Source organism: Meleagris gallopavo, chromosome 5 (genome assembly GCF_000146605.3).
Source record: "Meleagris gallopavo isolate NT-WF06-2002-E0010 breed Aviagen turkey brand Nicholas breeding stock chromosome 5, Turkey_5.1, whole genome shotgun sequence".
Taxonomy (NCBI): domain Eukaryota; kingdom Metazoa; phylum Chordata; class Aves; order Galliformes; family Phasianidae; genus Meleagris; species Meleagris gallopavo.
The window spans coordinates 19,683,397-19,709,926 of record NC_015015.2 but is presented as its reverse complement, the minus strand read 5'-3'; the positions used below and the strand labels follow the sequence as shown (position 1 = coordinate 19,709,926).

Below are 26,530 nucleotides of genomic sequence, written 5' to 3'. Positions count from 1 at the left end.
AAAAAAAAAACAGCCAGATTTTAGAACATTGAAGTTGTAAATGGATCAAAGCAGCACTTATGGGTATAGTATTTTAAGATCACAGTAATATGTTCTTAGTATTCTACAACATCTTCTGTTACTATTTATATGTGTGTTCATATATAAGATTGTATGCTATCAGGTCTTCCCACCCAAATCAATACCATTAATTGTAATTGCCAGAATTAACTCTTTGAATGTTAATTCCTTGCTTTCCTTTGAAAAGGAAATTATTTAAATTATTTAAATTGAGAGTTATATTTTAATTAAGGATAAAGAAGAAATGTAGTATTAACATTTACAGTTTGTTTTTTGTTTTTTGTTTTTTCTCCTTTTTATATATAATCTAAATCTAAAAGCTGAAAGTTCTCACTAGTAGACACCACGTTTCCAGATTTTTATTTTATTATTTAGCATTCCAGTGATATCACTTGGTTGATTCAAGTCACTAGCACATTTTAGAATTCAAAATGCCATTTGGTTCTGCCATGTGCCATTCTGTATTGTATACCAGAGTAATATCATGATTTATGAAGTTTATCGATACTTAATTTTGTCCTTGATATAATTTTATATAATCCATCTATTCATTTGACTTATATACTTAGACACTAAGTGCAAAAGCATGGATACGTAATTTTTTCTGGAAGATGGTACCTTGAAGTGAGATCATCCCTATGCTATCGTAGCAGTTTAGCAGAAAGGCAATGGTGTTGCTTTATGGCATTTTTCAGATCCAAATTCAAATAGTTTGATTTGGAAATTATACCAACTAGCTGTGAGGATTTACCTAGAAGATTAAAAGAATTGGGCTCAAATTAATTTAAAAAGTACCTTTCTTGGACCTAGTCCGATGCTAGCTGGAAGTGTTGCATTTATTTATCTGATAATACTTTATTATGCCATTAAGACTATTTACATTTGGAGTCTGATAAAATTTAAGTGAAAAAACCAAGATATAATGTATGCATAAGTGAGCTGATAGATAACTGCAGCAACAACGGATGGAATGGTGTTTTGGAAAATTCTAGTTTTACTCATATATAGTCCTTTTTTTTTTCCCCCTTCTTCCTGGTGAAAAAAAAAAAAGTAGGTGCAAGTTAAGGGGACTAGAACTTCATTTTTCAAAGAACTCCTAGGCTGTGGTGGTTTTTCAATTCAGCCCTGTTCTACAAAACAACTCAAATAATGTGGAATGTTGCTAATGTAAAAAGAAATTACTCTAAGGAAATTAGGTTGATTGTGTACATTTGTTTGGAGGGTGATTGTTCACTGAGATTTGGTGTTTTATTGATACAAGAAGTCATTCTCATAAGAACAAAAATGAAATCTTGTAAATACCAAAGCAAAACTATTTGGCTAGAAACAAATTATCTTGAAAACAAGATGCAAATGAATATGTAAAAGTAGAAGAATTTGTACATCTGTAAATATTATTATCTCTAATAAAGTCAAGCAAAATTTGCTTCTATTGTGCCTTTCACTTGATCTCTGCATAGAACAATATTCCAACTGAATGCTCTGTACTTCAGTTCAGTTTTCTTAGAGCAATATAGTTGAGAATTTTTCTTTATGCCTTATTTGTGTTTTGCCCTTTAAAATTTACATACATAATGTGTTGTGAAGCGAACTAAGAAGAAGAAAGCTTTGCAAATATCAAGAAAATCTGATTTGAGTACTGGCCATGGGAGGCTGAATTCTTAATACATTATATGTTTCTATGATTCTTTCTGCTATCCATTAGTCACTAAAATCTTAATCAAAAGGACAATCAAGTCAATTGACAGAATGTACTACTGCAGGATTTGATTTATTGATGACTATGACACAAAAAAAAGAAAGCTGGTTATACTTCAAGACTCTTTTTTCCGTTTTATCTTCTCTTCTTGTTACGTAGGCAGTCATTTGAGTAATGAAAGCAAGTGAAATTTCTTCTTTGTAAGCGGTATAAATTTAGTGAGTAAAGATCTCACCTGCCAATAACTGTATTCACTACATATTTTGGTCTGTGTGGATCTTAGCAGATATTAAATCTTAAATTTCCTTTAAATCAGGAACTTACTTTTCCTTCACTGAAACAGTCCAGAAGGCCAGCTACATTAAAAAAGGGGTGGCCAGCGGGCAGAGGGAGGTGATTGTCCCTCTCTACTCAGCTCTTGTGAGGCCCCATCTGGAGTTCTGTGTCTAGGCTTGGGGCCCCCAGTACAGGAAGAATGTGGAGATCTTGGAGCGGGTCCAGAGGAGGGCCAATAAGATGATCAGAGGGCTGAAGCACCTCTCTTATGAGGAAAGGTTGAGGGAACTGGGCTTGTTTAGCTTGGAGAAAAGAAGGCTCCAGGGAGACCTCATTGTGGCCTTCCAGTACTTGAAGGGAGAGCACATAAACAGGAGGAGGAACGGCTGTTTGTGAGGGTGGATTGTGATAGGACAAGGGGGAATGGTTTTAAACTGAGACAGGGGAAGTTTAGGTTAGATATTAGGAGGAAGTTTTTCACACAGAGGGTGGTGACACAGTGGAACCTGTTGCCCAAGGACATTGTAGATGCCCCAGCCATGGAGGCATTCAAGGCCAGGCTGGATGTGGCTCTGGGCAGCTTGGTCTAGTTGTTGGCGACCTTACACATAGCAGGGGAGTTGAAACTCAATGATCATCATAGTCCTATTCAACCCAGGCCATTCTATGATTCTATGATCATCATAATTGCAGTCTCTTGATCCTCTTTTTTCCATCCCCCCAAAAAAAACCTAGAAATAAGGTCAGTCATAGATAGTTTTCTATTGATACGATAAAATCATCTATTCCTGAAAAGGTTATTACTTGAAAATATTCTTTATGGAAGTGGTGATTTAGAGATGAGGATAGAGATGCATCAGCAAATAGCTAAAAGAAACCGCTAATAACTTTTCATCCCCTAGTGTATCTGTGACATAATAGTTCGTCTAATCTTCGTGAATGCAATTATTCATGAACCTTTAATAGAAACTTTCTAAAGGTTCTTATGTGTCTTAAGAGCCTAAGCCTCATAATTATAAATTAATTACTTGAGTAGAATCCAAAGGCCCACTGGCAATCAGTTAGATTGTCTAGAAAACAGAACTTAGGCGTATGAAACATTTAGGTACATGAATTGAATATTTTTATCCTATATTTTTTCCTATAAAGCAGAGATAAAATTGTCTGATGTCAGCTATTGAATCTGAGAAAAGGGTATGGATGTAAACATAAAAAATAAATAACATGAATGGAAAGAATCATTCTACTCAGTAAACTTTATGTCCAATGAGAGTAAATAGCTGAGAAAACACTATGTTGTTGTTGAAAATACATTATAGCAAGAACCCTCCAAATTTGGAAAGACCTATCAACTAAAAAAAAATTTTTACATAGTGTTGAGTGTTTAGTTTTCTTAAAATGTGCTTGATCAATATTTCAATTCTGAATTTTGTTCACAAGCAAGGAAAAGAAACATAACAAAGAGGAGAAAATTAAGACAGAATCTCCTAGAATCACCGCACATAAATTCTTTCAATAATTGTATGATTATTAGTGTGATTGCAGAAAGTTCGCATGCTGCTCTTGTGGCTCTTCTTTGATTTGCTAGTGGTAAAAGACCAAAGTTTCAGATGTCACCACCATCAAACAGCAGGAATGAACATCTGCTGCCCTCATAAAGTTCTATTTGATATCTTTGCTGATGCCACCGCCAGTAAGCCTGAGTATGGCTTTGGAGATGTATTATACTGAAGAATTGTCTACAGCAGGTGGCCAAATTAAAATTATTTACTTGTATAGCACAGACACATTCTTAAATATACATAAATTATTTGAATGAAATGCATAATGTGGAGGAGGAGGAGGAGAACTGTGTCTTAATTTAAAAAAAAATATTTTTAGAAAAGATCTGCTTAAGAAGAAAAATCTGATAATAGTAAACTTTTAGTGTATTCATGTAGTAAAGTGGCTTTTTTTTGTTTTGTTTTTTGCGTAAGTAGGAGACTAATTACGTACTGTGCTAGTAATTCTCCATACACTTCACAATATATAGATATGAATATATATGCAAACAGTCTGCGTGTGAATTACTACATATGGGCTATAAGTAATAATGGAGAAATTTTAAAAAATGATACATATGATCTGATGTTTTACATTCCAGAGAACTTTCATAAATCAATCTCCTCACCTTATTCATGAGTATAACATATGTATTGTTATGTCATTTGACATCTTAGTCAGACTCATATATCAAGCTTATAAGGAGCCTTGATGAAAAAATAGAAATGAATATACCTTATAAGTAATTGTTGCCTTGGCTAATACTTGATTAAAAAAAGATATGTGTGGAGATGAAAGATTGGTCTATGTATTATTGTAATTAATTGCACTTATCTTCATCTGCTAACAGAAATTATTATAAATTGAGCCAAAATAAAATTCTGAGAGAATGTTCTATGGAAACATTCTGAAGCAGTGTGTTCTTGGACTTCTTGAACCATGTTCCCTTAGCTAGTCACTCGAATACTGCCATTTTGAGACCATATAAATCAGGTCTTCAGAGAAATGTGTCTTTTTTTTGTTTATCAAGTGCTTTTTCCCTTTACTAAATCTCAACATGAAATAGTGTTTAACATTAATAGTCATCAGCCACTCTGCATACAGAGAAATGTCCCTAGTTCTTATGCAAAAAATCCTCCCACTCCAGTATTTTCTGTGTCCACGTACCTTAATAGTGCTTCTGGTTTTTATCCCTAAAATTTAGCATTTTGACAAATGTGCAAGAGATCCCTTGACCATCTGATAGTCACAGTCAATTTGACCGTCAGACTTTATAAGTTGCTGACTTTAGCTGGTATGAAAGCAGGAAAAGTAACTGAAAACAAGTTCTAATTTGATTTTTTTGACTCCTTAACCTTTCCAGTGAGTTTCACCTGTGAATTCCAACTAGCACAAAGAAAGCCCAAGTAATTACTTTGTGATAAGAAGAGCAGCACTGAAGAATTTGCCTGGGGCTCAGAACACTGACGGTCTGATAAAAGCCAACAAAGTCCATGGCCCCGAAAGGCTGCTGAGGCTGGATCTGCTCTAGGATAATACGCTTAGAGGAAAGGTCAGGCAGTTGTGCAAAGCTGAACAGCAGATTGCCTCTCAGCTCTGTGGCAAGTAGTTTCAAAAACTGAGTAGGAGGCAGAAAGGGATTGATATAAATGAGTTAACAGATTCCCCTTTTCTTTAGACCCTCATTCCTCAGACGTGTGAACAGGTGTCAGTGATGTCAGTACAAACAAGTGAACTCTTATGTGAGCTTCATGCCTAATTGCAGTGGGACAGGATGATATGGAGCATCAGGCTTCAGGTCTGAAAGCTTACTTCCACCCTTCTTTTAAACAAAGTCATGCATTTATAACCAAATTAGTTCTTCATATCAGAAAGTAATTCTTGCTTTCTTCTCATCTTGATACCAGCATATTTCTAGGGAAAAAAAAGAATGTTCTTGGTAGCATCCTTTTACAAATCAGCCGTCCAACCTGACATTGTTTCTATTGTCAACTGCTGAAAAATCATACAACCTTTTTAGCTTTGATTTTTGACAGGATAACACCTGGATAGTTCTAACAGGTGAAGGACACAGTAAGTGGATTTAAAACATTTTCAGTAATTCTCTATTCTGAGTGAAGTCAGGAACATAGCCAGGTGCCTTCAACACAGCCACAGCTTTCAGTACTAGCTTCCACAAGTAGTGATTGTACAGTAAATAATGGAGGATTATGGAGGATAATGGTGGAATTTTTCTAGAACTTGCTACATGATCTGGTCATGTGTGGAGCCAGGAACTGAACTTGATGATCCTTATGGGTCCCTTTCAGCCTCGAATAATCTGATTCTATGATACAGTGGCCTTCATTTATTTGAATGTCCTAAGTCTATGTAACCAAGGAAGAGGGATAAACTAATTAGAAAGATTACCAAGACTCAGTTATCTTTTAAGACTTATCTCTCCTTAATAATCTTTCTTTAACGGTGTATTTTTTCCAAGACAGAAAAAATTACTTGGAAGAATTTTGACTGACAGGGAAATTTTGTAACTTTTTTTTCCATTTTTTCTGTTTAAATATGGTGATTGGTAAGAATTGTCTATTAAAACCTGATTAAACTCAGACCATAAGAATATCTTTCTTGAAAGAAATATGAAAAAAAGGTTTCATATACTATTATTTTCCTTCCAGTACCCTCCATATTTTCAAGCAATCTTGCATTGTTGTTCTCTGTTTCTTCTTTCTTCATATGAGTCAGGGCAGATATTTTAAAAACTAGAGACTGAAGAAAGTTTCCTTTTCTACTGAAATAACTGAGTCAGAAGGAATCACATTCAGTGGGTGAGTTGTGACCCAACCAGTCACCATCTTCTTTTCTGAATCAGCTAAAAGTAGATACCTCTAAAAATTTTAGAGAAATCATGAATTTGACATCACCACTGCTTTTATGTTAGCTACTAAACAGTCACCATCAGACAGTGAGCGCTTAATCTACCAGGATTTACTGAATAATGGTTGTGACTGTAAATGGGAAAAATACCTTCAAATGGGTTAAAAAATGTATTTTTCATGTAAACCCTCCTGTTTCCCAGTGACTTTAAGGGATGAAGGGAAAAATTTGTGGTAGTCTGGGTTATTGTTTGCCTTTATTTCTGTCTTGAAGATCAAATAATAAGTTCTGTTGCCGATTCAAATTACTTCAGAATGGAAAATTCTGCTGTTATTTACACTGTGAAAATGATTTAGTTCCTATGAAGTTCTCTTGAGTGTAAATGAAAGCAGAATTTGGATAACTCTTAAACAGTTTCTGTTTGTACAATCAGAATTTCAGTTTTACTAGTATTATCTCAACACGGAGCTCTGAAAAAAGCTGAACCGACTGGGAGAATGTTGTCTGTGCTTGACTGAAGAGTGAAAACAAAGTAACATAAGAGTAAAATGGGGGCAATGATAAGAGTAGTTGGTAAAGGAAAAGCTGCACTTCCTTGGAAACTTTTTATTTGTGTTTGCAAAATATACTGATTATTCACACAGAGTAAAGAATTCATTTTCAACTACATTTCAAACATTTGTTGAAATTTGTTCACTATGACTTAGAAAGTTAAGGCATTTAATTTGCATGAGCAATCTGTAGATGACCTAAAATGGTACTTTTCTTCTGCACATACGGGGCATTGCTGATGTGTGGGCAAAGAGAATGTCACTGTTAATGCTCCAGTGATTGTGAGGCTTTTTTGTATGTCTGAAAAAATAAAGGTTGGTATGTCCACAGGTTAGTGTATATGTCAATAATGTTGAAGTGACAAGGTGGGACTTGGAAGTTGAAATAGCATATCAGATTAGTTGTATGTATGTTGTGAAATCTTCACTGGACAGAGTGGATCACAGAGCTGTGATATTCTGTTTTGAATTAGTGTGATGTATATAGGGAAAATAAAACCTCAGACTTAGAAGGAAAAGTTTGTTTTGTGTAAAATTTGAACGTGGTTAGAGGTGTTCTGTCAGAATAGAAGAATTGTACTCAAAAGCAGCAGTGAGCATTGTTTCATTTCTGTTGTCACCTCTAGGTCAGTGTATTTGAGATCATGAGTAACTTCTAATAGTGACTCTGCAGATACTTATGGACTCTAGTGTTCATGCATACACAGCAAAGATTTTAAAAAGCACTCTGGTGTCTTGAAATGACTTCTTCTCGGAATGTGTGTCTGTGTCAGTGCTAAATGTTCCTTTCCTAGCAGAGAAGTGCCATGGGCATTTTTAATTGAATTTAGGAGCTGACAGAAAGAGCCAAACTGTTTGCTGAAATCCTCCTATCTGCAGCACAAGTCTAGCAGTCAGGAACAACAAAAGCTTCTGACATTCAGTAAACCCTGAAAAGAGGGCTCCAGAGGGATTGCTTCTTGGAGTTGAACTGTAACCTTTTTCTCTATGGGTGTCACAGTGTTTGTCTCACTTCAAAAAAAATGCTAGTCCATGCAACTTGATGTTTCCTACAACACAGGCATCCTTCCCTTGAGAGGTAAGCTAAATCTACTAATTTATTTTATATATGAATTAAAAAATGCTGTGTTCTTGCTGGGATAAATAAACTAACCCCTCTCACTGGTTTATTAGTAAAGGTCTTTCTATATTACTAATACTACAGCAATGCATATAGTAACACACTCCCAACTATCAAAATGTGATTGTTGGATTGCCAGTCTGTATTGTAAACTGCTTGAGAGAAAAGCATTAGTGCTGTAATTGTTAGGGGAATAACAGGTGCTATCCTAGTTGCTGCAGGTGAATGGTAAGAAAATAATATGGACGGGTTGTTGCCTGTGGGAAGTTTTCAGTTGCCTGATATTTTCTTAGAGGATTTGGGAACATTCTCTCAGAAATATTGTTTACGGATTCGTTTTAATTAATTTCTGTACAACTGAACTAAATAATCAGCACTTTTTACCAGTTGCATTATTTAGTGTAAAACGATCAGATCATCATTCATATCACTTATCTGTACCAAAAATTGCATCAGAAAAACTGCTTCACAAGGGAAATGAAATATTTTCATGTTTCCTGCAAAAATAAATATATCAGTGTCTCAAAGGTAATTTGCCTATTCATATCCTGTAGACATTAACCCTGGTAATCTGGAGGAATCCTTCTGTCTCAGACATCGTACCGGGAAGATTTCATCAGAATTACAAGAAAATTTAATATTTTCCATTAAATGCTGTAATTTCGACCAATTTATTAATACTACTGTAAGCTTGGCAATTTTTTATATCTTGTTTCAATGATGCTGGTCTATGAGATTAAAAGAATCAACTTCCTATATTCTTCCTTACTTGGTTTAAATACTTCTGAATAAATTTGAGTATTAACTCCCAAGATTTTCAGAACAAGAAGAAATTACTGATCTTCCTAAGTGGACTACAGAGAGGTCAGTTTACTTTCCAGTTTACATTGTATAATTTTGATTAAAATTATCCCGTATAGTGTAGATATCCATGTCCCAGTTGGTATTTATTCTTGCTTTAAGCCACACACTACTCGACTGAAAACTTTTTACCTATACATTCTGCTGTTTTGATTGTAATGATGGTGAACATTTGCCATCTTTCCTGTGCACTTCAAAGTTGGTAACTTTATCATCCCTACATATGCCAGATACTGCTCCGCAGCATCTGGCTGTTAAGCTGTTTAATCTCACTGGGAGAATCTTGGTTTAAATCCATGGCTAACAATCATATAAAAATATGTCCAAGCCAGATGCCTTTCAACTTGTGTAGTTTTTGATACTGGGTTGTCTACTTCTCAAAAACTCTCCATGTAAATCTATCCCATCTTGAAGATTTTCTGGAAACAATTTTTGTTTAAATAGATAAAATATTTAATTGGCTTTCTGATCTTAATAAAAGTTTGAAGATATTACTTATTTCTCTGGCTTCATCTTGAGCTCTTCTAGACACAAGATTTTTGGCATTAGCTATTTGATATTTCAGAGTATTGCTGATTGAGCACTTGTGATTATGGTGACCAAAACTACACATGTTAACATAATTAAAAGGATAATTACAAACAACTACAAAAACGTACTTGTATGTGCATATATTTGGATAACTATATTAAGTTGCTCAGAAATTACATGAACATAGGAAAAAAAAAGTCAGGATCTTGTATTATTGCTTCCTCTGTAATGATAGTTCTTAGAAAACCATTAATGCTGGAGTATTTAACATGTTGCTGTAATCTAAAATTCCATTTTTCCTTTTAATAGTATTCTTTATAATTTTTCAAAAAGTGTTGCAGAAATTCTTCTGCTTCACAGCATAATCAATCATTCAATGCTAGGAAAATTAATCTCTTTTTTCCATTTAAAACAACTACAGAAGTTGAGAGAAAATTAATTATATTTATTTACATAAGTTTGTTTACATTTTAAAATATTTTAATTTTAATTATTTTGGTTATTTATTATCAAATTTTTGACTTGAAATTTATCTGTGAAGTCAGTAAATGGCTTTTTTGTTGTTGTTGATGTGTTGATCTTCATTTCTAAAACTACATAGCTTTTACATTTTTAATTCATAGATGTTCTCTGCTTAGCTTTTACTTCTCAGAAATTTTCCTAAATAATTCTCTGAAACAGATTTTCATTTTTTCTTTACAAAAAGTCAGATTTTTTGGCTTGTTAAATTGGAACTGTTTTTCCCCCAATGGTGAAAACTTTTTCACTGCAAAAATGAACAAATATTAATTGAATAAACAAATAGGACATCATTAGTTTTATGATCCAAACATGGAAAGTGAAGAAAACAAAATTAAATGCACTTACTGAGTTTCCGCAGTAGCTCTGAATCTTTATCTTAAGGCAACCATGTCTGTTCTTAACATATTTCTGGCCTGTGCTTGACTATCAGCAGGAAGTAAATACTAACCTGTGCAACAGAAAATCAAAGCAGTACCCCCGGGGTCTTTGAAATGTGTATAACTTTAAATTTAATTAGATAATGTTGTGTGATCCCAAGCTGTTGCTTATTCATGAAAGATTTGCGAAGTGTTCAAGTCATATGGTAATTCTCTGCTTGCCTATTACACATAATATGCATAGGTAGCTCTGAATTATGTCTCTTGAACATACAACAGACAAAGTTATATTCAGATGAACGTAAGAATTCGCCTTTGCTTTCTAGCTGATTTCTTTTGCAAAAGATTTTGGGTTAGAGGAAAAATTAAAGGAAGAAAAAGGTAGGAATAGGATGGGAAGGCTTTAACTTATACAGGTTATATGTAGGTTTTTAGTAGAATTTAACTACCTAAAATTGAACTGTGACCATACAATGAGCCATAACATCTTTTCTTGTAAAAGGTACTGCAGCTTTACTACACAGCTCCTACTGCTGGGACAAAGAACAAGCAACACAGTATAATATTCTGCAAAGCCATCACTTTGCAAATAATTTTCTTGTCATATAAGTCAGTTTTTGAGGGAGAATCAGAAAAAAAGTTTTTGCTATGAAAAAGTTTCCAAGAGAGACACCTGAGATCTGGCCAGACCATCGTTTGTGTATTGAATGACAGTCACAACATACAGGTGTTTTTTATTATTATTATTAATTTCTTTATACTTTAAATTGGCAACGTTTCAGTATTATAAAAAGTTTTTTTAAAAGCATATTTTTTTTTAGCATATTTTACTACAGTTATTTGTCCTCCAATGTTGTCTCTCATAACTTCCCAACATAACATTAGTACCTTTTTCAAAAGAGCAAAGAGTGAAATTGAAGAGAAACGAGCAAGGATCATTTACTCCTCTATACCAGTAGCTTTTTGGCTTTATTTTTTAGAAAGTTACATTTTCTATGGAGTACTTTAGAGAAAAAATCATTTTAAATACTACTAAAGATGTTTTTTACTTTGTTTTTACAAAGCAATAGAAAGAGGTATACTTCTTTCTGCAGTCACTGGGTTTTGAAGTGAAAGATACAACCTCAAAGTGATCATTAAAAGAGTTAATATTAATCATTTTACTTACTGGGTAGCCTTCGTTTTTAATTCACAGAATGCCAGCTGAAGTTAATTCTCTCTTCTTTTTTTTTTTTTTTCTTTTTCTCAAGTACATTTGTGATAGCTTTGTGTTGTTTGGTGGTGTTTTTTTCTTCTTTCTCTCTCTCTCTCTTTTATTTATTTATTTATTTATTTATTAATTATTGTACTAGGTATTAGAAGCTCGTGTTATGGATTTTAATGTGAGACTTACAAGGCTCATGCTAATTCTGTCTAGACTGTTTCTATTCTAATTGTCAGAATGTGACCTACTGTCATCTCTGTCAGTACCTAAGCAGATTCTCCTATTCATGTCATATTAATTTATACAAATTTAATGATTGTCCTGCTTCAGTAACTGGACTTGCAAGACACATATGGGAGATCTCAACTAAGCCAAAACTAATTTCTCATCCAAGTCAAGAATATATCAGCATGTTTATTCAGCTCTTTGTAACCCAATGAACTCAAATAAATATATTTTATTTTAGTTATCATTAATGTGTTCTAAGATCTATTTTGCAGAGTTTAACAAAATTACTCAGTGGTGGTCTACCATGCACCAAAAGTGGTGCTTTTAATGATGAGTGACTACAATACATTTTCATGCATGCAAGCATAGAAACAAAAATTGTATTTGAATCCTGAATTGCTTTTAGTATTGAATAGGGGAAAATATTTTACTTTCAATCCATTCCATGATGCTACATTTTATTTCAACTCTTGCTAGAATCTAATGCTTTTTATTTCTTTGTAAATGTAAGCATTTTTCAAATCTTGTTTGTTGCTATTTACTATGTTTCCTTATTGTTTATTAGCTAAATAATAAAACAGTTAACTAAAAATACTGGAGTGATTACCAAATGTTTCAGACAGCTATCTATAAAATCAACTGTACTTCTTGATTATTTAGATCCTCTGGAGTACCTCAGCTATTTCATAATGAAACTTCCTCTAAGTAATGCAGCTTCAATTCTTCTATTGTTTTCATGATCAGTATTGTTTATGAAAATAATATTAATGTCTTTATGGTATAGGATATAATATTTCTTAATCATTGCTAGAGGAGAAAAAATGCCCTGAGTTACCCAGTTTGTAGGTAAGTTTAACAGCAACAGAATTATATGGATAGCTTCTTATTCCACTGTTGGAATAAGCTTGTCCTGAAGTTTCTCTGTGCTTATCTTGTATACTTAAGGGTGATTTTCAAGGAGTTGAAGACTAAAACAAATGCATCCAGAGATGGTAAATTTTTCTTTCTGGCATACTTGTCGAAATGTTACATGTTTTATGGAGATTATGGTTCTGTAGCAAGATTTGGTTATAGTTTGTTTCTGGTTATTCTTGTCACAGTACAATTCAGTGAAATCTAAACACATTACTTCTGACAAGGAGCAATGTATATACAGGATCAAAAAAAGCCTTGAAAATTAGATGCTTAGGCATTTACTCAGTCTTGATAAACATGCATAAATGGATTGTGAAAAAATTCAGAATGACATTTATGGGACATAAGTTGTAAAAATACAAAATTAATGTAGAGATTCAGAAAGCACCTAGTTGTTAAAGTCTTGAATATTCCTTGCCTACTCAAATGTTCTATGTATGTCATGATTTTATTTGTTACAAATTATTAGATTTTAATTAGTAATCTTTAAATTAGAAAGTAAGTTTTACATAAAAATAACTTGGACTTATTCAACATGTAGCCTGCTACTGACTTAGCAGTAGGAAATCTTGTTCAACATCTTCGTCAGTGACCTCAGTGAAGGCATAGGGAACACCCTCAGCAAGTTGCTGATGATACAAAGCTGGGACGATTAACTGACACACTGGAAGGCTGTGCTACTGTTCAGCAAGGCTTGGACAAACTGGAGAATTGAGCAGGGAAGCACCTGATGAGGTTTAACATGAACATGTGTAGAGTCTCACACCTGGGGAGGAATAACCACTTGCATCAGTACAGGTTAGGGGTGACCTGCGGGAGAGCAGCTCTGTGAAGAAGAACCTAGATGTTCTGGTGGACAACAGGTTGGCCATGAGCTGGCAGTGTGCCCTTGTGGCCAAGAATGTCAGTGGTATCCTGAGATGCATTAAAAAGACTGTGGCCACCAGGTCGAGTGAGGTGATCCTCCCCCTCTGCTCTGCCCCGGTGAGGCCACATTTAGACTTGTGTGTCCAGTTCTGGGCTCCCCAGTCCAAAAAAGATGTGAGTCTCCTAGAAGGAGTCTGGCAGAGGGCTACAAAGATGATAAAAGTCCTCGCTTTGATGTTCAAATTAAGGACAAGTAGAGAATACTAAAAACAGCAAATTCTCAAACAGATGTTTTTATACTTCAAAATTCCAACTCTTTACGCTGAAATTTATAATTCTCCTGAATTTTTTTTGTTTGTGTGCATAAGTGAATTTAATCTGAATATTTTTCATAGAAATCTGTTTGAATATGAGAAAGAACTGCTTTGAACATAAGTGAATGTCTCATTTTATGAGGGTTGTATTTGGACTTAATTTTCTGAAAGTGAATGTACATTTGCAATTAGCTATGACTCACAGAACGTTAAAACTCTGCAGATTAGTTTAATTGTGTATAAAAACTGAGAAAATGTAAAACTTAGAATAACTTTTCTAATAGCATTAGAAAAGATTTCCTCAGTTAAAAAAAATACAACCTTCTGTCATGTTAACACTACCACATTAGGTAAAGCAAGAGAAATCTTTAAAACATTTGTTTTAAAAAGTTTATTTGAAGTGAGAGCAAGCAAGTTTCTGTGATGAGGAGGTGGAACTGAACCCCAACCAAGTTAAGTGATCTATTCAAATAGTTTAAAGAAATCTATTTTTTAGTAGGAAACTGAAGAATTTCTGAATGCTAACCTACGATGCTAATTCAAGTTTTTGAATATTACAGTTCTCAATACAAATCTTTGACTTGTGAGTTGGCTTTTACAAAATTTTAACTTCTAGTTTGCAAATATTACTTAAAAAGACTTGTGGTAAAGAAAGGAAGTGTAAGAGTAAGAAAATTTGTAGGCTGACCTAAAAAATTATTTACTAAGTAAAAGAGAAGTGAAAGTAGAGAGAAAGGAGAGAGAAAAAAGACCGTCACTGACCATCTACCATAAGTTGATTGATGTCCAACTGGTTCCTCAGGGAAAGGTGGGTAACCTCCGCAAACACCCTTCCCTTCTCTTCCCCTCCCCTCCCCGCATTTTATGTCTGAGCATTAAGTTTTATGGCATGGAATCTCTCTGTCATTGGTTTAAGTCACCTACCTGGTTTTGACCCCTCCCATCCTCTTACATATTCCTCAATCTGTTCACTGTGGGGGGCAGAATGAAAAAAAGAGAATGCCTTGATGCTGTGCAAACTGTTCTGCAGTAACTAAAACATAATGTGTTAATGGCATTGTGACTTATCATTGCAAAGAATTGAAGACATGGAAATAGAAGAAAGATAAATGTTTCCTTCACGTGGAAAGAAGTGATTCTTATTGAAAGTGGTCATGATGTATAGTGGATTTAGGCTGTAGCAAGTTTTTTAAAAGTTTAATATTGTGTATCACTTTATGATAGACTGAAATATCAGACTGTATATATCTATCACTGAAGTCTTTCTGAACAAGCCGGGAAAAATATCTATCAAAAACTATGATTGTTGACCTTGTAAGAGAGGCAGAATAGTTAAAATAATAATAATAATAATAATAATAATAATAATAATAATAATAATAAAATTACCTGCTGGATGTCCTCATTTTTTGAGTTCAGAATAAGGCAGACAAGTTGTAGAGTCAAGATAATCTATCTTTCTATTGCAACATTGCAGACTTTCAGTATGACTTTCTAATGGTGTATAAATATAGTTATACTGACAATCAAGGTAAAAATCCATTCATAATTCTGAAATTGTGAAGCTGACTGGTTTGCTCTCTCACTTGGAAATTATTATATATTTCTGCTTTTTTCTCGCCTGTCTTCACACTCTCAAATTATACAAAAATGCAATGATTTTCCCATAGATTGCAATGACAATAATAGGATAAGTTAATTAAACTGGCCACTTAAACTAAACACCATAACTTTTGAGAGGAAAATAAACTGCTTGTGGTTATCTGGGAGCTGATCTATGAAATAAAGTGCAAGTGTAGCACAAAGCCATTCTGAAATAAATATTCTGTTTTATATATGTGTGTGTGTTTGTGTGTTTTTTTGTTTGTTTGTTTATTGCCAGAGGAAATGAATTGGTTTTCTCTTGAGATCTTGAGATTGGCTTTATGCCAATTGTTAGAACATGGTCAGTCCAACAAGATGTGTGCAAATCCTGCAGTTCTAGTGACAAGATCTGGAAATTTGAAGGCAGATTATTGTTCTGCACAGGCAGGAAAAAATGTAAGTTTATGATATGTCCTTACATGTGTTTTTATCCTAACACTACATCTTGTTCATTTGAGTGGCAGTTGAATTGCAAAGTAATATACTGAATTAAGTGAACGTCAAAATGAAGTTGTTCTTTCCAAGACTATGAAGCTCAGTTGAGAAGAGATATTGACTTTGTTTTCCTTTGTCAGTCAGAGCAGGACTGTGATTACAGAAGGCTAATCTTTGTTCCTCTTTTCAGGCTCTTGAGCTGAGGCAACCTTGTATAACTTGTATAATATTTACATTTCCTTCTGGGAAGTTCTAGAGATCTTAGGAAAGAAGGAGACATTGTTCTCTTCCTAGTAATCTTATTATTGAGATTGCTATCATAGCCAGATGACCACTATGCTTGGTGTATATCAGCCTTTCCCTTACAGTAAGCCACAACAGCACCCTGGTATCATGCAGAGTACATATTAACTAGACAAGATTCCAAGGAAGAATTTTGTTTGCATTAGAACTGTAAAGGAGCAGGTAGGATTTTGCCTGAAATCTTCAGGGGACTTGCTAAAATCCCAAGAATGGTGACAGTTTATTTCCTAAAGTATTACTGGGCAGCTTTCATTTGTATTATTGCGGTAAGTATTGCAGATTTTTGTGTTTTTGTAGACATACTTACGTGTGTAGAAAGTTAATAAGAACTATGTGTATGTTGGGAACTGTAGTCTTCAGAAGTCTCACTTCATATTAACAAAGAGTATGACTGCATCTATTTTACTCCTCTACAATGTGACTCATAATACAGTGAGGATCTGTAGGAAAATAACTGTACTGCTCTTAGCAATGTCACTGATACAATTGTTTTGTTTTCAATCTATGAATTTGCAGCAAAATCATTGGCACTTGCATTTCTACATTTTGTCTTGTGTTCTCCCAGTAACTTCAACTTGATTTTCATACATAATTAAGACAAGATAAGGATGGAAAATATAGGAAATGCATGCATAGAATGCGTGCTTTATAATTCGAGGTTTTACAAATATAAACGCTTGGAGAAGTTTGTGTTTAACCTTTTTCTGCTGCAAGGTGTTACCCCATAAAACCATATTTGCCTTCCGGAAAGTTTTGTTAGAGTGGTTATTGAAAGCAAGAAAAAAAAATCAAGAGTTGACTCATACATTTGCTGAGCTTACCTGGAATGGTAGACACAGAAGTTCATAAATTAATGTAAGACAAAAGACTACTTTTAGATCTCACAGTGTTCCATGAGTCTGTGTTCGTGTCTTACATATATTGGAGAAAAAGTCATACATAGCTAGGAGTTTATTCAACTGAAATTTATACCAGTGTCATCTTTAATGAAGTGTGTACAGAAAAAGCTCTCTGATGAGTCAACATGAAGTAAATGATCCTTTGGTAATACAGTACGGTACACAGTTGCTTTCATAAACAGATAATAAGAAAGGAAACAATTTGGTCTCCTTTAGTTGTAGCATTATACTCAGTTCTATTTCAGTTTCCTTAATGCTATGATAGTGCTGGCAAGCGGCATTGTAAGACCTCAGCAGAAGGAGAAATCTCTACTGTTTGTCTGTCCTTTGGCAGATAGTTTTTGGTAGTTGTTGGGGAAGGCTTGAATTTATATACTAATCCATAATAGAATTTTCATGTCTTCTGATTATTTCATTTTTTTCTCAGATGAAATCTGCTAAATTTCATATTTATTTATTTTCTCTAGGTTGATGCTTAAAGCTATAATTGCAGGGAAAATTGTTCTGACTCTGCTTGACAGGAGCAGACAAAAATGTGTGTACGCGTGTGTATACAAATGCATACTTATGTGTAAATATAAGTGCGTAAAAGTACAGCAGGCAGTCATGTTGTATAAGAGAACAAATAATTCAACTTCTCTAGTGAAAGTATTTCTAGCAAACCCAATGTTTATACTTTCTTGTCAAATAGGAACTGACAATTAATAGTTTGAAATGTTAGAAACCTTTTGGAAACAATTCTTCCTATTGCAATGCAAATGCACCATGCACAGCCATAAACTATCTTACATTTTCTGCTATTTTTCAAGCGTCTGTTGAAATCAGAATATTTTAATAATATATTAATAGTTTTATATTCATATTCTAAAATTGCCTATAACTAAATTTCACTTTCTTTCATTTTATCTGGATTGGTTCTGAATTAATCTGAGATGTTATACCCAACATGCTGAAATAATATAATTTGTCTCTAAAGTTGCTTCTTTTTTCCATTAAAAAAACAGTCAATTTTTTGTTCTCGTTGATTTTTTCTTAACAAGTTTTGCTGAGAATCACTGAATAACAATTCTGAATATATAATTAAAAAAAAAAAAAATCATAGCTATTGCTATTGAGAATATGAGTATACAAATGTTTTCTAGTTCTCTGTCCAGCATTTATCCTGACCTTCTCTTACCACCTTTGCCAGCAGCATCATTGTTCTAATATATTCTCTCCCTGCTCTCCAAGTATTCACTGATCTAGGAAATGGTCAGACTAGGAGGGACTTATTTTGTGTTGTTTAGAACATTAAATTTCTGATTAAATTATAACATTAATTCAGGTTCCTTGGTATGATAGTCTTTTGCTGACACCCAGTTGATAGCTTGTGTTGCCAGAACGATTCAACAGCAAGCAAAAAACCTGTGCTTGAATCCTGACAGAAGTATTTCCCCAAAATGACCTGTGTCTCCGCTATCCCTCTTGGTACTGTTCTCAGAATATGCTTTCTGCTGTGCATGGTTACAGTTAGAGTGACACACCATGCAATGAATAATAGCTTCAAGTAGTTAGTACTTACTTCCCTCTCACTCTTAGCACCTTACCTAACAAACTCTTCTACTCCCACACTGTTGTGTGACAAAGGCCTTCAGTGTATATACTTGCTCTCATTTAACAAAAGCAGAAATCCTTGCCATTCTAGAGCTTAGAATACAGGTCTTCATTAGTACGATTGCTCTATAAATATCTCATTTAAATGTCTTACAGAATCAAATCCCAAAAGTTTGCACGAGTGAAATACAGAACTAGCCCAGAGCAAGCATCAGTCAGCTTGTTAAAGGTGGAATATATAAGATGCCAGTATTTCAAGTTTTCTGCAGCAAGGTTTATATCTCAGATATTCTCTGTATCTTAATATTATATTCTGTAAATAAATTTGAAGCTGTGAATATATTATCTATTGTATTTTCTTGTCTGCACAGAATAACCTCAGTTAATATAATAACCTAAATTACAGGATTTGGGGTTTTCATTACTGACCAGCAGGTTTAATAACTGACTCATCCTGCCATACTCAGCCTCCCACCTAATACCATCATGACAAGATGCTGTTTTTCTTCTGTTGAAAGGAAGTAAGAAATAAAAATTAAGACTTTTTGAAAATGGAATAGCCACAAATAACTTGGTGTAATTAAGTTGAAATGAATGGTGCTGACTACCTGAAATATTCCTTAGCTTTGTAAATTACACATTTTCTTTACACATTTAGGATGTGTTGTTTTCTCATATATTAGCAAACAAACAAATGGTGCTCTTGCTTGAAAGGCTTTTAAAGATGAAGACATATGGAGTTAGATGATTAATGCACTTAGACAAACTGTAAATCCCAAAATGTTCCAATCTACTTATTTCAGCAACTGAATGCCACTTAAAATCTGTCCTAGTGGCTTTGTTGGTAGAACAGACAGATTTTGTAATGTTTTGCTGTCTTTCGACCTATACTTTAGCAAATGAGCTAACTTCAGCAAGCTCAAGTTATTTTCTATAAAGCATTAGTTTAACAGGAAACATGACATTCTGCCGATAAACTAGAAAACTTTTAGGCTAAAATAGTCACAGACCAGTCTGCATCTACTTCTCATTGTAGTATATTCATTTACATATTTAATAAGTACGTTGTAATAACCAGAGGTAATGATATTTTATAATAAATAAATTAGAAAGATGTCTGTATTTTAAATGTCACAGATGTTTGAAAAACTCTTTTATGAAAATATCCACTTCTGTAGTGTTTGGGACTATTAAAAAACAAATCCATACTAAGCAAGGTTGAAAATAACAACATTTAAGTCTTACCGTGTCATTTAATAATTATTTTAATTCTTAATTGAATGCTAAGGAGAAATACTTGTGTAAAAATAATCACTTTGGAACCAGTTATTTATTGCTACTTGTGTTCATTTATTTATTTTCTCCTATCAGTGATATAAATTGAGGAGGGAGGGGGCAAAATATAAAAATAAAAGAAAAAAGAAAAAAAGCAAAAAACCTTTATTTCTACATCAAATTAGGAGTAGTTTGATGTTATCAGTGTTTTTGTTTTAAAATTATTAATTTTAATACTAATCTCAGGCCATTTCTGGGAAAAGTTTTTAATACAAAATTAAAACAACTTTATACCGTTCTTTTTGGTAGTATTTGCATTACATTTGTACTTTGGACCTAAATATCTCTTCTCTTCCAAATTTCTAGAATAGGAATTCTAGTTAAGTGAGCTTTATGTACTTTAGAACCACAGATGGTTAAGTCTTGCTTTTGTGAATGTGCTTTTCACACAGAATTACTGAATGGCTCGTCCAAAACTCGTATTTAATTTTAGCTGGCTCCTCTTAGGAGAACCCATTTTAAATGGAGCTGGATTAACAAAGTGAGCTTTTGAGAATAAGTTCCACTTGAAATACTTTTAATGAAAGACCCTGTCCCCTGTCCTCCCAATTTTCACTGAATGTATTTGTATATAATTTTTGTAAAATTTGAAAACTTCACCCTAGTATCCCAGTTTTCTTGTTATTACCCATAGTTATTGCCCAAAGCCGAAAACTTTGACACCATTACCACTTCTCCCTTAAATAACAGTTTGTGGGTTTTTTCATAATGTTGGAGATAATTTACATAAATACAAAGGAGATTAAAGCAGGTAATATTGTTAGGAAATGCATTAGCTGGGAGAAATGTATAGGAAAGAAAGAAAACTATTGTGATAGATGTTCAACAAAATCAAACTCTTTACATCACTTTTATTTTTTTATTCTTCCAAACAATCCTACATCATCACTGTACAGCTCCTTAAAGTAATGTTTCATTTCTTGCAGGATTTTTACCTTCTTCATCACCAGAAATCCCCTTTAAAAGACACTCCTGCATAGATCTTGAAGATCAGATTTGATTCAGTAAGGTAGGTTTCAGTTTAAAATTCCACCATCCACACTGGGAAAGAATGTTGGAGAGATTACACAAAAACTGAGTCTGAAGTGTAAAAAAAACAGATAAATATATAAAATACACACTTTAAATAATCATTATTCTAATAATCATTTTCACCAGTCATGACAGAATTTTTAAATTCTTATGAACATTTCCATCATACAATCAATAAATCATTAGAAATATTTTCTACACAACTTTCTTTAGAATTTCTTGTGGAATCCTATCCTAAGGGGAACAAAGATGTATAATAAACCTATTTGCTCTTATTGTCTCCATAACATGTTTACATATTCCCCTTGTAACTTTTTTAGTACTTGAGTGTAAATCTATTCTTTTACTCTTTCACTTTTCGATGAAGTGAATATTGTGGAACTAATTACTATGGAATACTTAGTCTTTATGGAAGTGATGCTGGAATAGACTAGAAAGACCATTGGTCTGTTCTAGTGTAGCAGTAATCAGGTAAATTCCAAACTAGATGATCTTTAAAGTCTCTACCAACATAAACCATTTTATGATTCTGTGATTCTATGATTTTTAATCCACTTAATTACACTGATGCTGAAAGATCATTAGGTACTTCAGGTTTCATATGCTCTTTAAAACATCATACAACTTTCATGGGAATTAACGGGAATGTGGAGATAAAAGTGAGAGATGGAAGACTGCATGAAAAAATTTGGAAAACTCAGGTGAAAGTTGTTTTTTTTACCAACTTATACCATATTTCAGAGCACTTATTAGCATAAATATGGTGCTTACTGCCTTCATTCTTTGCTAGATCCTAAACTGTTCTCTCACTTTTTAATTCATCTGATTAGGGTCAAATCAACATCTGTCAAAGTACATTTGTATCATACCACATTCAGAAATCTTAAATTATTTAGTATCAGCTATGGATTGCTCAGATACTGAAAAGTATGATAATTATTTTTAGTATTTTTTTCCTGTTGGTTTGTTTGTTTTCCTTCTACTGCTACATTTTTTTCCAATTTGCTTTGCATGTTATGTTACACATCATATGTTGATTTGGTGTCATATTTCATGCACTCAGGCTGTGGAACTCTTCATATTCCGAGTCCTTTTAACACATTCAGTAAATATAATTTCTATTTTACAGATAGAGTGACAGGAGTACAAGACATGGAATAATCTATCCTGAGAGCATGCAAGCACTCTGGAAATACAAAACCTGTGGATCCTGTCTATGTATTTTTGATATTCTCACCAGTGTCCACAGTACTTGAAGGATTGATGGTAAGAAAATAGGTTATTATGTACACTATGATTGACATAGTAGAGTTAAGCAGAAAATGCATTACAAGAAAAGTGTAGCAGAGTTAAATGATAATTTGAGAATTAAGTGCTAATTTGTCTTGTATTTACAAATTATATCCAGATTTACTGTGTAGAGGAAACTGAAGATATTTAATTGGAAGAAATTTATTTGAAACTTATAAGTACTTGAAAATAGACGTTGAAAAGAAGAGTTATCTTATTTACTACAGTAATTATTAGTAACAGTTATTTGTACTGTGAGCTATGTTTTTTTCCTCTTTCATTTTGACAGTGTTCTCTATCAACAATGTCATTGCACAAACCATTTCTTCTCTTACCCGCTTGTTGAAAAGCTATAATTAAATTTGCTTTAGGATCTTGCATGGTTAAAGCGTGTCATTACCCTTTTTCTTGCAGTAAAAATTTAGAAATCTGCTATGTTAAATTTTCCTTGTCTGGGAGGTCTTTTCTGAAGCTCTTTTCCCCAAACTAAAATTTCACTTTGAATTTATCTAAACATGAGAATGAGGCGGTACAATTTTGCTGCTATTATTTTATTCATTATGTTTTTGAGGCATATATAGTTAAGATTTTATTTTCAATAAAATCAAATTGTGTTTTCCAGTCACAGTAACCCCACAGTAGAAGAAATTAAGATGTCTGATGCATTTATCTTGATATCAGAATGTCATAATCTTGGTATTTAAAATTCACTGAAGAAAAAATTGCTCTCATGATGTACAGATACTAATTCCAGAGTGATGTATCATTTGTGTCCATGTCTAGTTGTCTATATTCTTAAATTTTAAAGTCTTAAAAAAGTAACGGTAAGTTACATGTGTTTTTCATTTTATTGACAAAATTGAGGTATTAGATGGGTCATGACAATAAAATGAAAGACCATGCTCTATTGTCATTTACAGTTGCATTTATAATTGAAATCAAACAGGTTATCCTTCCCTGTGAATTTACAGTCAGTGATACTTTGTCCTGGTGAGGAAATAGTTTGTCTATAATTGAATTCTATGCCTGGAATTAAAGCTATAGGAAAATGTCAGGATCTTCAGGACTGTGTTAGAGGGAAGTGTGTTGCCTAATGGTCAAACAAAACCTCTGTGTTTCAGTTTGTACCTACTGCTTCTTGTCCTATCAGTGGGCCCTAGAGCCAAAAAAGAGACTGGCTCAGTCCTCTTTGCACTCTCCCTGTAGGTATACTTTGATGAGATTTCCTCTGGGCCTTCTCTTCGCCAGATCTCTCAGCCCTTCCTCAAAGAAGACATTCTCTATTCTCTCCATCTTTGTGGCCCTTTGCTACTCTCTCTTGCACTGGGCAGCCCAAAACTGGACAAAGTACTGCAGATGTGGACTCATCACAGAGATGACACAGCAGAGTAGAGGAAAACCTGCTGGCAGCACTTTGCCTAATACAGCTCAGGATACCATTAGCCTTCTTTGCAGCAATGACATGCTGCTCACTCATGCTTAGCTTGGTGAATTGGTTGACTCTGCTGTAATGGAAACACTGACAATAAAGCGAAAAACAGAAAATCTAGAATGCTTTTCTATATAGAATGTTGCCTTTTAGTGATGAGTTGTTAACATCAAAGATGTTCCTAACTGAGTTTGTTCAGTAGAAGTAATTATAGAAGCTTGTTCTGTTAAGCCAACTGGACAATTAACAATTTCTTTCAAATTTACACAACAGAAAACAACATTCAGTTCTATCTTTACCAGAAATAATAGATACTATGGTATTATGAAAAGATGGGCTTATTGAACAATCAGTTGAACTTTCTGTGTGCTAAAAGCACATATTGTGGTTCTACCCAGATCTTCCTGAAGGAAGGATAAACTTATTTTTTCTAAGACTCTATGACCAAGTATAAATTTCCTATCAACTAAAACTTAAAACTAGAACTGCAAACATCAGATCAAATATAAGTGAAGATTAATACATGAGCACTATATTCATCTGCTAATTTTCATGATTTTATTTTCATTTTTTCCTATATCAAAACAATTGAACAATTATCAATAAAATTTCATACACATGTAAATATGTACCATGAGCTTAAATTATATTACAAAAATCACATTCTCCATGTGACATTATTTTTGAGATTTTTAGCATCTACTAAATCCGTTAATTAATTAGTGAGCTATACTATAGATCTCCACAGATAAAAGTATCTTTGTCAGCATTTTTTTGTTCTCCTTTGTAAGCAGTAGGCTAAAAGATGATTGAAGCTCTGTCTCCACATGCAAGTAGATTTTTGTCAGCAATGTTTAATAAAATAGAAAGAATAGTATGTTCTACAGCCTTGTTTATGATTTTTTCATATTTATTTAAATGAAGGCAGGGCTGCTATTGGCTTGGAAGAACTTGGGAACTGCTTTTCTCTTTATATAAGCGTAGTGGTCTGACTTTTCCTTGAACTTTGTTTATTCTTATTCAGTTTTAAGATTTTTCTTCTCCTTTATTTGAAACTAGATGTCACTTTTCTTAGACTTGAGTCATGTTTCTCATTCACCAAATGACTGACAATTCTGTATCCAGTCTTTTGCATTAGTTACTTTCAGTGCTAATCACAGTCAGAAATTTTGTTCTTCAACTCTTATCACTTATCAATAGGGAATTGTTATGACAATTGGTCATTGTCCATGTTCGTTGTGTGAACATTTGCCAGTAATACATTTGAGATTTCACACTGTACTAAGGATCAGAGAATCTTACTCCATTAGCTGAAAAACAACCAAAGTTTCCTTGCTAATCTATGCTTATCTTTTTTCACTCTTTCACTGTTTACATTTTTGACTCATGATGATCTTGGTCCAGAGGAAGAGCCAGAACCTAGTGACCTCCACTGTGTGACTGGAATTTTGTACCATAGTGTCCAGGGCACTTCCCAGGCTGGGAAGACTAGATAACAGCTGCTTTTCTTAACACTCACCTTCACTCGAATGTGGCCAATAATGGGGAAAGAGCATGAAAAATAGCAACTACTCAATTTAGGAACAGAACAGAAGCCCTCAGGATATTTCCTTTTTCTCACCTTGGCACTGCTTAGAAATATTGTGTCACATGTGTTGTCCAAAGATTTCCAGGGTTCGTTCTTGTTGAATATCAATACATTGTTAAATGAAGTTTGTGAACAGATATGTATAGAATTATTTTGATTACTCAGAAAGCCTTCAAAATAGAAGATTGAAAGCAATGTACAAATAATATCATTTGAAGGCATCAACATGCAATGAACTACGTAAAGTCAAACAAACAATTTAGTCCAGACCCAATGATAGCTTTTTAATATCTCATTAGTGAATGATGTATTGTGATAACGCTTACAGATTTGCTTTGAATAGGTTTGATGCATAGGTGGCATTTGTGCTTGAGAAACAGATAATAATTATAATTATTTGGATTGTTTAGTAAATATCATGCACCTTTTCATATAATATATAGAGTCATCTTATGATGTCCCAAATAAGATTGCTTTAAAAGTATGTTAAAGGTATGCTAGGAGAATGTAATCACTCTATTTTCTATGCTTATTAGGTGATAAAAGCATAGCTGGGATATTAAAAATAACAAACTTCAGGATAGAAGCATGTTGCAGTCGATATTAATTTTGTGTTTAGTCCTGTCAATGCAAGAATATCTTCATATATATTGCTTAACTACTGGCAATTTGAATGGTATCAAAATGCAGAATATGCATATTTCTGACAGAAATGAAATATTTTGTAGCTTTTTGTGAATATAGTAGTTTGTATGCACAGAGATGCTGTAGATTTGCAGGTGCTTGTGTCTTAAATTCTGATTGGATCCTTAAAAGCTTTGTGTCTTCTGGTTTCACTGCCTATATATATATATTTAAATTCAGTTATAGCAACCTTCATATTTACTCGCAAGTTCTTTAATATTACCAGGAAGTTGTTAAGGCACTTTTTAAAGAAAAAGTGGAGCTGTGATGTTAGGCTGTGTTAGGCTGTGATGATTTTATCATTCTGGGAATATTCTTTTCTTTTTTTTTCTTTTTTACCCACTCCCTTCTTTTTTACCACCC

General features: G+C 33.6%; 1 protein-coding gene across 3 annotated transcripts in view; it reads left to right on the top strand.

The window, feature by feature from the left end:
- The window catches only part of LRRC4C (leucine rich repeat containing 4C), a 531,845-nt gene that overhangs the window by 416,274 nt on the left and 89,041 nt on the right, over nucleotides 1-26,530 (top strand). For all 3 annotated transcript variants that reach the window (XM_019615507.2, XM_010711270.3, XM_031553516.1), the window contains 2 exons: nucleotides 21,071-21,153; nucleotides 22,306-22,442. The gene's annotated coding sequence lies outside the window, so the exon portion shown is untranslated. The remainder of the gene's footprint in view (nucleotides 1-21,070; nucleotides 21,154-22,305; nucleotides 22,443-26,530) is intronic.